This window comes from Amblyomma maculatum, chromosome 1 (assembly GCF_055883805.1).
Source record: "Amblyomma maculatum isolate TAMU_Amacu chromosome 1, ASM5588380v1, whole genome shotgun sequence".
Classification (NCBI taxonomy): Eukaryota; Metazoa; Arthropoda; class Arachnida; order Ixodida; family Ixodidae; genus Amblyomma; species Amblyomma maculatum.
In genome coordinates, this window is record NC_139344.1 from 173,828,768 (window position 1) to 173,841,076 (window position 12,309).

At 45.5% G+C, this 12,309-nt stretch overlaps 1 long non-coding RNA gene across 2 annotated transcripts in view; it reads left to right on the forward strand.

Annotated features, from left to right (window-relative positions):
• The window catches only part of LOC146204922 (uncharacterized), a 133,116-nt gene that overhangs the window by 55,474 nt on the left and 65,333 nt on the right, over window positions 1-12,309 (forward strand). The window lies entirely within an intron of this gene.

Here is a 12,309-nt window from a genome sequence, read left to right on the forward strand (position 1 = left end):
CAGGTAGCATAAACATGTTGTCCATTTAAAGCCACGGAGGAGTGAGTCCATCATGCGCTCGAATGTCACAGGAGCGTTACAGAGTCCAAATGGCATCACCTTGAATTGATAGAGTCCGTCGGGGGTGACAAATGCGGTTTTCTCGCGATCCCGTTCTTCGACAGCAATTTGCCAGTAGCCTGGACGCATGTCGATAGAAGAAAAATAGCTGGCACCATGCAAGCAGTCAAGCGCGTCATCAATTCGCGGAAGAGGGTAAACATCCTTCTTTGTTATTTGATTAAGGTGGCGATAGTCGACACAAAATCTCCAACTTTGGTCTTTCTTTTTAACCAATACGACAGGAGACGCCCAGGGACTGCAGGAAGGCTCAATAATATTTTGCGCCAGCATCTTGTCCACTTCTTTCTGTATAACATGCCGCTCAGTAAGGGAAACACGATAAGGCCGTCTGTGGATGGGGTTGGCGTCACCCGTATTGATTCGATGGGTCACAGCGGATGTTTGGCCCAATGGTCGGTCACCGAAATCAAATATATTGCTGTACGACAGCAAAAGGTCGGAGAGAGCTTTGGCTTGGTCATCTGGCAGATCCGCGGCTATCATGCCTGAAAAGAGGTTCGAATGAGAAGAAGGCGATAAATGCTGCTCCGACAGATACTGAGGGGTTAGAGCCGCAACTTCGCAGTCCGCCAAAGGAAACAGATCAGCGAGTGCGATACCATGGGGTAAAACTTGAGTCGAACGGCTGAAGTTCAGTACGGGAAGATAGGTGCGGTTAGCAGTGACAGTCACGACGGTATGGGGAAGTATGACGTTGTGACGGAGAACAACATCGGTAATTGGGCAAGTGACGTATGTGCCGTCAGGAACTGCGGGGATCGGGGCCAGCGGGACATAAATAGCAGCTTCGGGTGGTAGGCGAACAAATTCGGCGGATCGAAGGAGAGGGGCTTCACATCGGTGTTTTCGGTGCAGTACGGCAGGTCTAAGCAAAGAAGACCAGTTGAACAATCGATCAGGGCAGAATGGGCCGTTAAAAAGTCGATGCCGAGGATCACGTCGTGAGGGCAGCGGTCGATAACAGTGAATAGGACAGGGGTAGTGCGACCGGAAATACTCACGCGCGCAGTGCACAGGCCCACGACGGCAGCGACGCTTCCATCGGCAACACGAACGGCGGATGAAGCGGCGGGTGTGACAACCTTTTTGAGACGACGGCGAAAGGATGAGCTGAGGACTGAAATTTGGGCACCAGTGTCAATGAGGGCAGTAACAGGAACACCATCCACATAGATGTCTAGAAGGTTGCGGCGATGAGCGAGGGTCAGCAGAGGATTTTCGGGCCGGGTCTTCAATGCAGCGTCACCTCCGGGAGCTGCATTGGTTAGTTTTCCGGATGAGAGCCGGAGAAGTGGGGAGATGTGGAACGACGAGAATTGGGCGAGCGGGACCTCCGGGTCTGAGGAGACGGCGAGCGGCTGGGCATGCGCGGGGCTGGCGAGTTAAAGTCACGAGTGCGCGTATCACGGACATAGGTTGGGTGTGGAACATATTCGGCGCTGCGATCAGAGTAGTAGCGAGGTCGAGGTCGCGGAACCCAACGGCTGCGGCAATGGCGGGAAATGTGGCCGACACGTGAGCAGTTGAAGCAGATTGGTCGGTCATCCGAGGTTCGCCATTCGTCTGGGTTGCGGTAGCGGTAGCGGTACCGCGTCTGAAAGGGAGTGGTAGGAGCCGCAGCAGCTACGACAGGAACATTAGGTTGGAGCGAGGGCTGTGCGGAAGGTTGGCCGGAGTTGAAGCCCACGTCCGCGTTGAGGCCCACATTTGCGAACTCCTGGCGAACGACATATTGGATTAAGGCTATAGTAGCATCCGCTGGTTGAGAAGCGAACGCAACGGGTGTCATAGCCTCTATCTCTCGACGTACAATCCTGGTCAAGTTGGAGGGATGAGATGGCTGCTGTAAGGTTGGACTATCTTCGCACGAGGACGTAGCAGCTGTGTTTGGCAAGCGTTCGAAGCGGTGAGTAATACGGCGGTGCTTTGCTTGTTCAAACTGGCGGCAAACTTGGATAACTGAGTCGACCGTTGGACAATCTTTGCAAAGCAGCAGATTATAAACATCGTCTGCAATTCCCTTTAATATGTGGCCCACCTTGTCTATTTCGGACATGGCGCTGTCCACCTTTCGGCATAGTGCTAGAATGTCTTGGATATAAGACAAGTACGATTCCGTCGAAGACTGGGCACGGGATGCGAGGTCTTTTTGTGCGCCAAGCTTGCGTCCGATCGGCTTGCCAAATAGGTCTCGAAGCTTCTCCTTGCACATCTCCCACGATGTGATATCGTCTTCATGCGTCTCGAACCAGACGCGCGCCGTACCTGCCAGATAGAAGATTACGTTGGCGAGCATGAGGGTCGCGTCCCAACGGTTGTGCTTGCTGACCCGCTCGTACATGGCGAGCCAATCTTCTACGTCGATGTGGTCGGTGCCGCAAAAGGTGCCTGGATCGCGAGGCTGCGTCATGACGACGGTGGGAGCTGATGGTGCCGCTGAAGAAGGTGTCGCGTCGGATTGCATAGTGATTGTACCAATCTGGCGGCCACTACGGAGATCCAGGTTTGGCGACTTACGTACTACCCAGCACCTCCACCAAATGTTAAGGAAAGAACACAGCAGTAAACGCTAGTTCACTCTTAGACGCACACCACACACCGCACACCACAGAACCAAGTTAGCTAGGCTTGAGCGTCGTCCTCTTCACTACTTCACATCAGCACGTCGTCGTCGTCTCGATATACTGTGCTCCGTAACAATATATATGCACTCATATAGGTTTTAACTGGAAATTTTGTGCAATCAAAAGCATGCTGATCAGTGTTTAAGAGTGTACTCCTGTCAGAGCGGAAAAACAAACAACTCTTGAGCGATGTTCCAGAATATTTCTTCCCAATACAGGCTGACAGCAGGTTATTCTCTCCCGCACGATTACTTCATTGTATGTTAGGGGTGTGTTCAGATAAGAACGATAATCGAGATCCCAAGACCGTTTTTTGTTTTGGATTAAATTCGTATGTGGGGTGAGCAAACGTCTCGACACAAAGAAATGAGCCTTAGTTTTTCAAGGTACGGCTTTGTTTTCTCGGAAAAAAAATCGTTTATCACTAGAGAAGGCAAACGCCGTTTTTCCCATTTCAAAAAGTTGCAAGTTTGCAGACCTACTGCTTGCGCACTACAATTTTGTCATCTATTATGTTTTACTCACTAAATACAGGAAGGTTTTTACTTTAACTTCAATGACTAAAAACTTGTTTTTTTTTTTTTGTGCAGTTGATTTAGTAAAAAATCGCAAACATTGCTCCAGGAGCGACGCGCTACAAGAAAGCTCATTTTTAACCTTAGATAGTGGCGTGATGCTTCATGTTTTTTGCGCTGAAACTCTTTATCCTTGTTATGCAAGTTGTTTTATTAGTTTCAGGCAACAGTTAGAGCTCTAGGCGTCTAGGAGTGTTCTCCGAAAAGCATCAAAATTGTCCAGAATTTGAAAACAACAAAAAGGGGCAACTTTGATTCAAAATAAAAAAAAAATCACATTCTTCAATTTTTCAAAAGTTCCTCTCGAGAATCCCCTGTACCATCAAAACATTATGGACAGTGCATTATATTACTTAAATTTATAAAAATAAATAAAAAACTGAGTGCTTGTTGTCAAGGTTTTCATTATTCAGCACTACATTCTGGCATGACTCAATGAAGTGTTGCCTCTGAAACATTTTCCCTATATTATTCGGACTGTTCTTTATTTCTAAAACATATTTTGCAGTTCTAGACTCTTCGTTTTTATTCCATATTATTTTGAAATCGGCCAAAATTTAAAAATATAAAAAATGGGCAACTTTGATTCGAATTGAAACAGAAGACTACCGCAGCTTCGATACTAATCAAAATCAAGAATCCTACGTACTTTATAAATATTAGACACTAAAATGTATGACATGATTTAAATCAAAAATATAAAAATAAATATATAACTTAACACGTTTTTATTCCATGGAAAAGTTTAAGGCTTCCCCTTAAGGAGTAGGTGTCAAAAATTCGATTTACTATTTGCTCAACTTACATAAATTTTATATATCCAATGCCTTCTCAATGCTTATAAAGTCACTTTCAGCCTGTTGGCATGGTTGATGGGAGCTTAAAATTGAATAAATTCGCTATTTTGTAGAGATTTTTCTAATTGGACACCTAGGTACAATCGCAAGCAAAACGCTTTGCAGCGTGATGGCTTTGGTGGAATTATATATTGATTTATGGCAGCGACGGTACAATCGCAAGCAAAACGCTTTGCAGCGTGATGGCTTTGGTGGAATTATATATTGATTTATGGCAGCGACACTAATGAGCCGAGATGGCGAGTATTCTTGTCGACAGAGCTAGCTAGCCCAGAAAAAAAGGCGAACCAACACGGAGCGAATGCGCCGTCTTCCTAACGTGCAGTTTTGGTGGGCGGCGGGTTCTCCGTGCTGGCTTGCGTTTTCTCAAGGCTAGATAGCTCTGACGACAAGAATACTCGCCATCTCGGCTTATTAGGGCTGCTGCCATAAATTAATATATAATTCCACCAAAGCTATCATGCTGCAAAGCGTTTTGCTCATGATCGTACATGAGCAAAGTAGAAAAATCTGCTGCAGGAAATAGAATAGTTAATTTTTGTCATTGCCGAGAAATGAAATAGGATTAATGAGAACTGGATTGTATGCCACTTCACCTCGCAGTAAAGTACAAGATACAGGCTAGAGAAAAAATTCAACCGCACTTGCGTTTTCCCATGAAATTGCAAGAAATAGCGATTTTATTCCATTCTAAGCTCCCATCAACCCTGCCAACAAGTTGAAAACGACCTTATAAGCATTGAGAAGGCTTTGGATATTGCATAAGATAAAATTTAATTACATTTCACGAATAATAAATCGAATATTTGACGCCTACTCCATGAGGGGAAGCCATAAGCACTTCTATGGAATAAAGACATGTGTTTAGTATATATTTTTTTTATTTTTTTTTATTTAAATAAGGTCATACAATTTAGTGTCTAATATTTATAAAGTACGTAGGATTAGTTTTAGTAGATTTTGATAAATATCGAAGATGCGGTAGTTTTATTAAATTCGAATCAAATTTGCCCATTTAAGATATTCTTGATTTTTGGCCAATTTCAAAATAATATAGAAAAGGAATGAAGAACTCTATGGCTTCAAACTTTTTCAAGACTAATAAACAAGGTCAGAATATTATAGAGAAAAAGTTTCAGAGGTAACACTTTAATGAATTATTCCAGAATCTAGGCCAGAATATTGACCATATCGAGGGCAAGCGCTCAATGTTAAATTTATTTTTAGAACTTTAAGCAATTTAATGCAACATTTCTTTAGTCCGTAATATTTCTGAGGTACAGCAGAGCCTTGAGAGTGATTTTAGCAAAAATTGAAATATGTGTGTATGTGTGTGTGCGGCTTTTTTTTTTTTAACTCTGTATCAAAGTTGCCCTCTTTTACTGTTTTCGAATTTTGTACTATTTTGATGCTTTTTGGGGAACACCCCTGGCGGCTTAGAACTCTAGATATTGCCTAAGACTAAGAACACCACCTTCATAATAAAGATAAAAAGTTTTAGTGCAAAAACATTATAAAACAACGTGCCAGTATGTAAGGTTAAAAAGAGGCTTTTTGCAGCGCGTCGCTCCTGGAGAAATGTTCGCGATTTTTTACTAAATCAACTGCACCAACAAAACAAATTTTTAATACTTGAAGCAAAAGTAAAACGTTGCCTAGATTTAGTGAGTAAAACATAATAGATGACGAAATTTTATTGCACAAGTAAAGTTCTGAAAAAGTTTCCAAACTTGCAACTTTTTGAAATGGCAAAACCGACGTTTTTTCCACCTCTATTGCGATACGATTTTCTGCCTATAGAACTACGCCGTGTGTTGCAAAACTAAGGTTCATATATTGTGTCGAGATATTTGCCCACTACATATAAAAATTTCATTGAAAACATCAAATGGTCATTGGACCTCCTCTCTTATCTGAACACATCCGTTATGAAACGCTCCACTACCTGCCGTGTCATTTGATAATGACGATGAAGCAAATTCTTCTTTCAGAAAACAACGAAACTCAATACACCTTGCGTTTGCGACATTTTCGGACAATGGACAAGCCAAACTCTACCAAGGACCCTTACTTTTCCCTGAATTTGTGTGTACACTGTAAACCACTTTGCACCCTTAAGGGTATATTAGTCATTTACCACCCTTATAACACCCATGTTTTTTCGTGAAATGGGTGTTCTTAATTGTTCGCACCTATTTTACCCCCACTTGGGATTTTTGGGCTGTTGAAAAGGTTCACTTAGTAAAATGCACCCCGCCAATCTCCAAGGATGTAAGGGTGTTTTGATTTTTTTTTCATTAATTACGAAAACTTCAGGATAAAGGAAGGGATCAGCGTGGATTTCGTTTGCAGAATGATGAAGTCTGTTATAGTAATTGTGAAAGCAGTACAAATGCTGTCACGGTGCTGATATCATGTGCTCTTTACTACACGTTCAGGCGCTCATGTTTTTTTTTTTTGTAAACGGTTGCAAGAATGAAAAAAAAAATACAGTATGCGGGGTTCAGTGTCCATAATTAGGCTATATACAACAGTTACAGCTAGGGAGAGTCGTGCGCAGTAGAGCAATCCGAGATTAGCAAACGGTTGCAAGAATGAAAAAATACAGTATGCGGGGTTCAGTGTCCATAATTAGGCTATATACAACAGTTACAGCTAGGGAGCGTCGTGCGTAGTAGAGCAATCCGAGATTAACTTGTAATGCACTACACATTGGCATTGTAAACATTACATGTTTTCAGTATCCATTCCGGCAGCCTTACGAAATCTGAGAACTGCACTACGCCGGCCAGAGTCCATGCATCGGATATAACATCAAGCCAACATTTTCATCCACCCCGTTACCATCGTATCGCGGGCTCAGAGTGACGGCGCCAAACGGAGCGTGCAATGCCGTTGCGGAATTAAAATTTGTCCAGCACTTCTTTTGCATCCTGACGATTTAGGAGAAAATTGCATATACTGCAGGCGCATTGTTAACTACATGCGCAGCTCGTAAACGTTACTGCATGTTACTATTTTATTTGGCCACATAATTAACGCCTAGACCACCAACACTCTACCTCACTTTACGGCTTTCCTGCCTCGCATGACTTCACTACAAGTAGCCAGATGCGTACATCACTGCACCGGCACTTACACGTATTCAGCCACGACCTGCTGAAAAGACCTCGGACGAGAGCGTTAAGAGGCGAGTGGCCGTCGGAAAATCGGTCTTCTTCCGCAACTTCGCAGGAAGCCCTGCTTGGATAGAAGGCACCGTACAAAAAAGACTAGGGCATCGATCTTGGCTGATCAGGTCCAAACCCGGAACGGTTCGTCGGCACCTTGATCACAAAAAGCCAGGTGCTGAATCCTACCCGACGGAAGATCCGCCATTGAACGATCATACCAGCAGACCAGCAGCAAGCGAACAACAGTCCACACTGCCGGCTCCTTACATGATCGCGACACTACAAGCGGAAGCTTCGCCTGAGGCCAATCTGCCTACAGCGCCCCACTCCGAACATGGAGAAGCTGAGGCCCGACAAAATGACTGCGCAACACAACCCTGCGACGACCAACAAAATGAGTCCAGGCATGATCAAGCTTTGCCAAGGCCTCAACGTGAACGTCGTCCACCCAACCGATACGGTGACCCAGTCTAAGGAGGAAGGGGTGTTGTGTACGCGAACCGACGCACTGCCACACCGCCTCCTAGCAAACGGACGCACGGCCGCTCCAGTTGCAATGCCTCCTTGCAGCTGCGAGCCGGCCGCTTCGGAGGGACCAGCGGGGATCCCCCCTGCCTGCGCCGACGACGACGCGCGGATGTAATCGAGCCGTGCGTTGCCTAGGAACTGGACCGTCCTGGGACCATGTGCGCGACCCAGGGCACTAGAAGCAATGCCTTCTTTACAGGCGCTCGCGCTTCTCTCTCTCCGTCTCTTTCCCTCCCTCCTAAAGCACAATAAAGTAGTCTCTACCCAGCAACCGAATCGAGAGGTTCATCGCTCACGGGGCTTCGACGCCCCAAATATAACATGGGGCATCACATATTCAATTTCAGATTGGAAAATGAACATTCAGTTAAGCTCAATTTTCATCTATCAGTAGTTTTTGCGCTCCATGTAGCTATAAAACTGGAGGCCGACAGCCTTTCTTTAAAGCTCCTTGTTACCTCGTTATAGGCGCATATGAGAAAGCGCTTTGCTTTGAAATGAACTATTCCATATTTTGATGCGGGCTTGCCTCTCATTCTAGTGCATGCCGTGAGACTGACCTTCGTGGCGACAGAGCAGATTATACACGCAATTGTAGCAATTGTCAGTGCAGAAACAAGGGACTGCCTTCTCGAGAGTCAACGAGAATCAACCGCCCGATATAACGCAAGGCGACGGGCCCCAGAATTTCATCCCGGAGATCTCGTCGTGCTCGAAGCCGGCGCACGGAACACACTTGACGCGCGCTACGAAGGACCCTTTGAAATTACAGAAGTGATGAGCCAAACCTAGTAGTCATAGAAAGACTACACCACGCACCTGGTAAAATCAACCGAAAAACAGTGAACGTTGAACAACTGCGGAGATACAAGGAGCGCGATCTCGTCGCTAATGAGCTTATGCCATCTCCCCGGAATGCTTGCACCTGAGGACAGGCGCATATTCGGGAGGGTCGTATCAGCGCTACGCCGACTACGCCGACCAAAGTGCCCGTTTAGGCATTGTCTACCTTGACCATCGAACGCTGACGCCGCTATCCGACACCGCGCCCAGCCAAGGCTAAAACGAACTTTCTCACGGCCGTCGGCGCAGCACACGAAACCGCAGGGCAAGATCACATGAGGAGAGAGAGCGAGCCGTCTCTGACGTGTGTGTGACTGGTGTACGTGCCGGTACCAGGGATTCAACCGTGGGAAGAACGGATGTGAAGGTGTGAAATGTGAATACTGAGAGAGTCAGACTGTCAGTCGAAGCTGGACCGAGCGATAGAACGGATACGCATCACAACAGCGTAGTTCGCACAGACGTGTTCTTCTTTCGGACTGACATCCACCTAATTTTTTAATTCGACCTCAATAAATTAGTTCCCTTAATTTCTTTGAGTGTCTGCTAACACAATCGTTCTGGCTGCTGCTGCTTCTGCTGCTGTACGAAAAAATACACGTTTCGTTTTGCGATAAACCGAAACCGAAAGCGAGGCTGCATCGCTGCATGTCTGCCGCCAGGTGGCCATCGGTATCGTCGTGGTCACGTTTTCCCACCATTTTGTTTTTCAGCGTGTGGCATTGCGGCGGTGCGTTGTCCACGCCAACGGCATTTTCGGACACATTTTGCGACGTATTGAAGTGAACAGTAGTGTTTTTGTGTGCATATTTACCTGCAAATGCGAGTAGTTTCGTTCACTGTTGTCAGTGTGCCGTCTGACATACACACGGAACAGAAGTGGCCGTCGAAGTTCCCTATGAAGCTTTGCGTTCTTTGTTGTCTTCACGACGATGCTCGACCCCCCTCTAAAGGTAAGAGATCTTATGTATTGGCACGGCCGCTCGATGGAAGCGCACTGGGTGCGGCCTGCTGCGTCGCGCCGCCGTCAATGGGAAAGCGCGTCCTTGGGGAGTTTACAGTTGCGCCCGCTATTTCTGCTGAGGGCGCCACTGTTCAGGGACACGTCGCCGCCGGGGTCGCCGGCTCTGAGCGCGCGGTTTGCTTCTTTTCTGGGCGCGTTCGCCTCGCGTCTGCGTGGTTAGCGCAAATTGTTTTGTGTGCGCGTGTGCAAGCACGTTAACGTTGAGATGGGATGCGTTTGTTTTTCGAAAGCCGTTCTAGGCTCATGGAGCAAAAATCTGTACGCAAAAGCTGTGCCTGTAATCTGTGCATCGCATCTGTGCATTGGTGTGTCAGTCGCAAAACGCGGACATGCAAGGAGGAAAATTAAGAATGAAAATGATTGGTGGTGATAGGTAATCAATAAGTTATAAATAGACATTGATGATAGGTAATCAATTAAAGTTATAGACATTGATGATAGATAATCAATAAAAGCTATAAATAGACATTGATAGAGGTAATGACTAATGTGAATGACTAATAATGGTTAATAATGACTAAAATGATTTGTAATGACCAGTATATCTAACTGCGACATGTAATGACCGCAGTTGATTAAAAATGAGTAAAAGTGCGTAGCGATGTGGGATAATGACTATAATAGCTAGACATGACTTATCCTTACTGTTAATGACTACGAAATGACCAATATGTGAAACGACGACATGTAATGACCACTGCTGATTCTAATGAGTGACCTGCTTAGTTATGAGTGATGAGGGCTACAATGACTACGCAGGCAGACTCTTCATGACTGGGAAACGACCAGTATATCAAACGACTTGAAATGACAAACTGTGGCAAACGATGAGAGGCAAATGATAGCCGTCCTCCGCTTTTGAGACATCTAAGAGATACTCTAATTTTATCTGCTGAGCTCGCTTCAGGCAAAGACAGCAGCGAGGAGTGGAAATGCACTCGCTTCCTGTGAAATGAAAGCGGCGCTGAGGTTACAAAGTCCAGATGCTGAAACATAATACCTTATCAGCTGCCATTAAATTTGCTACAAGGGACAGCAGATTGGACTTGTTGGTGATTAATTATAGGCTAACCGTGCAAACAACGTGACGGGAACACAGGGGAAGACGGCACAACCGCGCTAGTTGTGTCCGCCTCTTTTCCTGTGTTCCCGTCACGTTGTTTAACCTATTTAGTTACCAGGGAGCTGGCCAGTGAACTAGGATTTTTAACGATGTGTTGTGAAGCAGATGAACACGATGAGGTAGCACCAAGAAGCTTTTCTCGCAGGTTATGTTGCGAGGGCATATCAGAAAAAGCTACGAAGGGTATTTTTTATTTAAGCATGCAATTTGTTCTAAATTTTGCCGCGCTAGTCTGAGTGGCCTTGCAAGTAAAAGAGCCTGTGCACACAACATTTGTTTATACTTTTGAGACTGTTTGAGCCGATGCGATAAAATGAAAAGCCACGTTCCACAGAAAATCCGGCGCCCGCTATGTCGCTGGAAAATCGAAAAAAAAAACCTCTCTGGTAAGAGGCACTTTAGTTGGTGCTATGGCCATACACCTTTGGCGCAATGAGAACACATGACATGTTCAATGTGGCAGGAGCTGCAAACCAGAGAAAGCCAATAAGGTGTTAGGGTGAAATGAGAATTATTGAAAGCGGGACCCTTAGATCCCAAGTCAGGCACACTATACTCCTATAGGGCACGTTCGTACGGCTTCGGAAAAGAGGGGCTTTATATAGCTATGTGTAGGGTGCTATTTCATATAATGCGGTGTCTTAAGGCTGCATTCGAATGATATGCGACAGAGGCAACAATTACGGGATACGGTGAATAAGCAGGTAGCAAAGTGCGGGCACTCTAACGAGGCTCCTCAAGGAGACTTAAGAACCCCAAGTTTTGTTTATCACTACCAGGTTGTTGCTTAATTTATGCGATATTTGGTAATGGTTTTGAGGCGACATGTCAGTCGTGCAAGAGCCTGTTGCAGGAAATATGAGTCAACTGGACCAGTTACAGGTTAATGAAAACCAAGGACAATGGAGGCTTGATGTATCCCGCGAAGGAAGTAACCAAGCTTTGTCAGCTTACGAGCACCTTCATTGACAGGATGATGAAGTCTCAAGAGGTCTGGCGAAGTAGCAAGCTGTGTAAACTTTTTATTTCATCATTGTTTTCTCACTGTACACAGTACCTGCAGCTAATCTATAAAAACATTGATCGTGCCCATGCTCAGGCGCTATGCAAGATATCGTTAAGTTGCTGCCCCCACTGATAGCGAGCTGGGCTGGAAATGTCAACTCAACAGTGGAGCGACGTTTATGGATATGGCATAAACCTCTCAGAAGAAAGGTTTTCCGTCTGCGATTGGTTATTTTCTTTCTTTTTTTTTTTTTTTGTGTGGCCATTAAATAAGCGTACTCGGCTGCTCGCTGGATCTCGGCTGTAGTTGCGCTCTAAAGCGTGAATATTTTTGTGATCGCAGTTAAGAGTTTCACAACAAGAACACTCGATGCGCGTTCTTCCATTGAACATTACGAACCAGCAAAATTGTATGGGTTTGCGAGCAGCCAAAA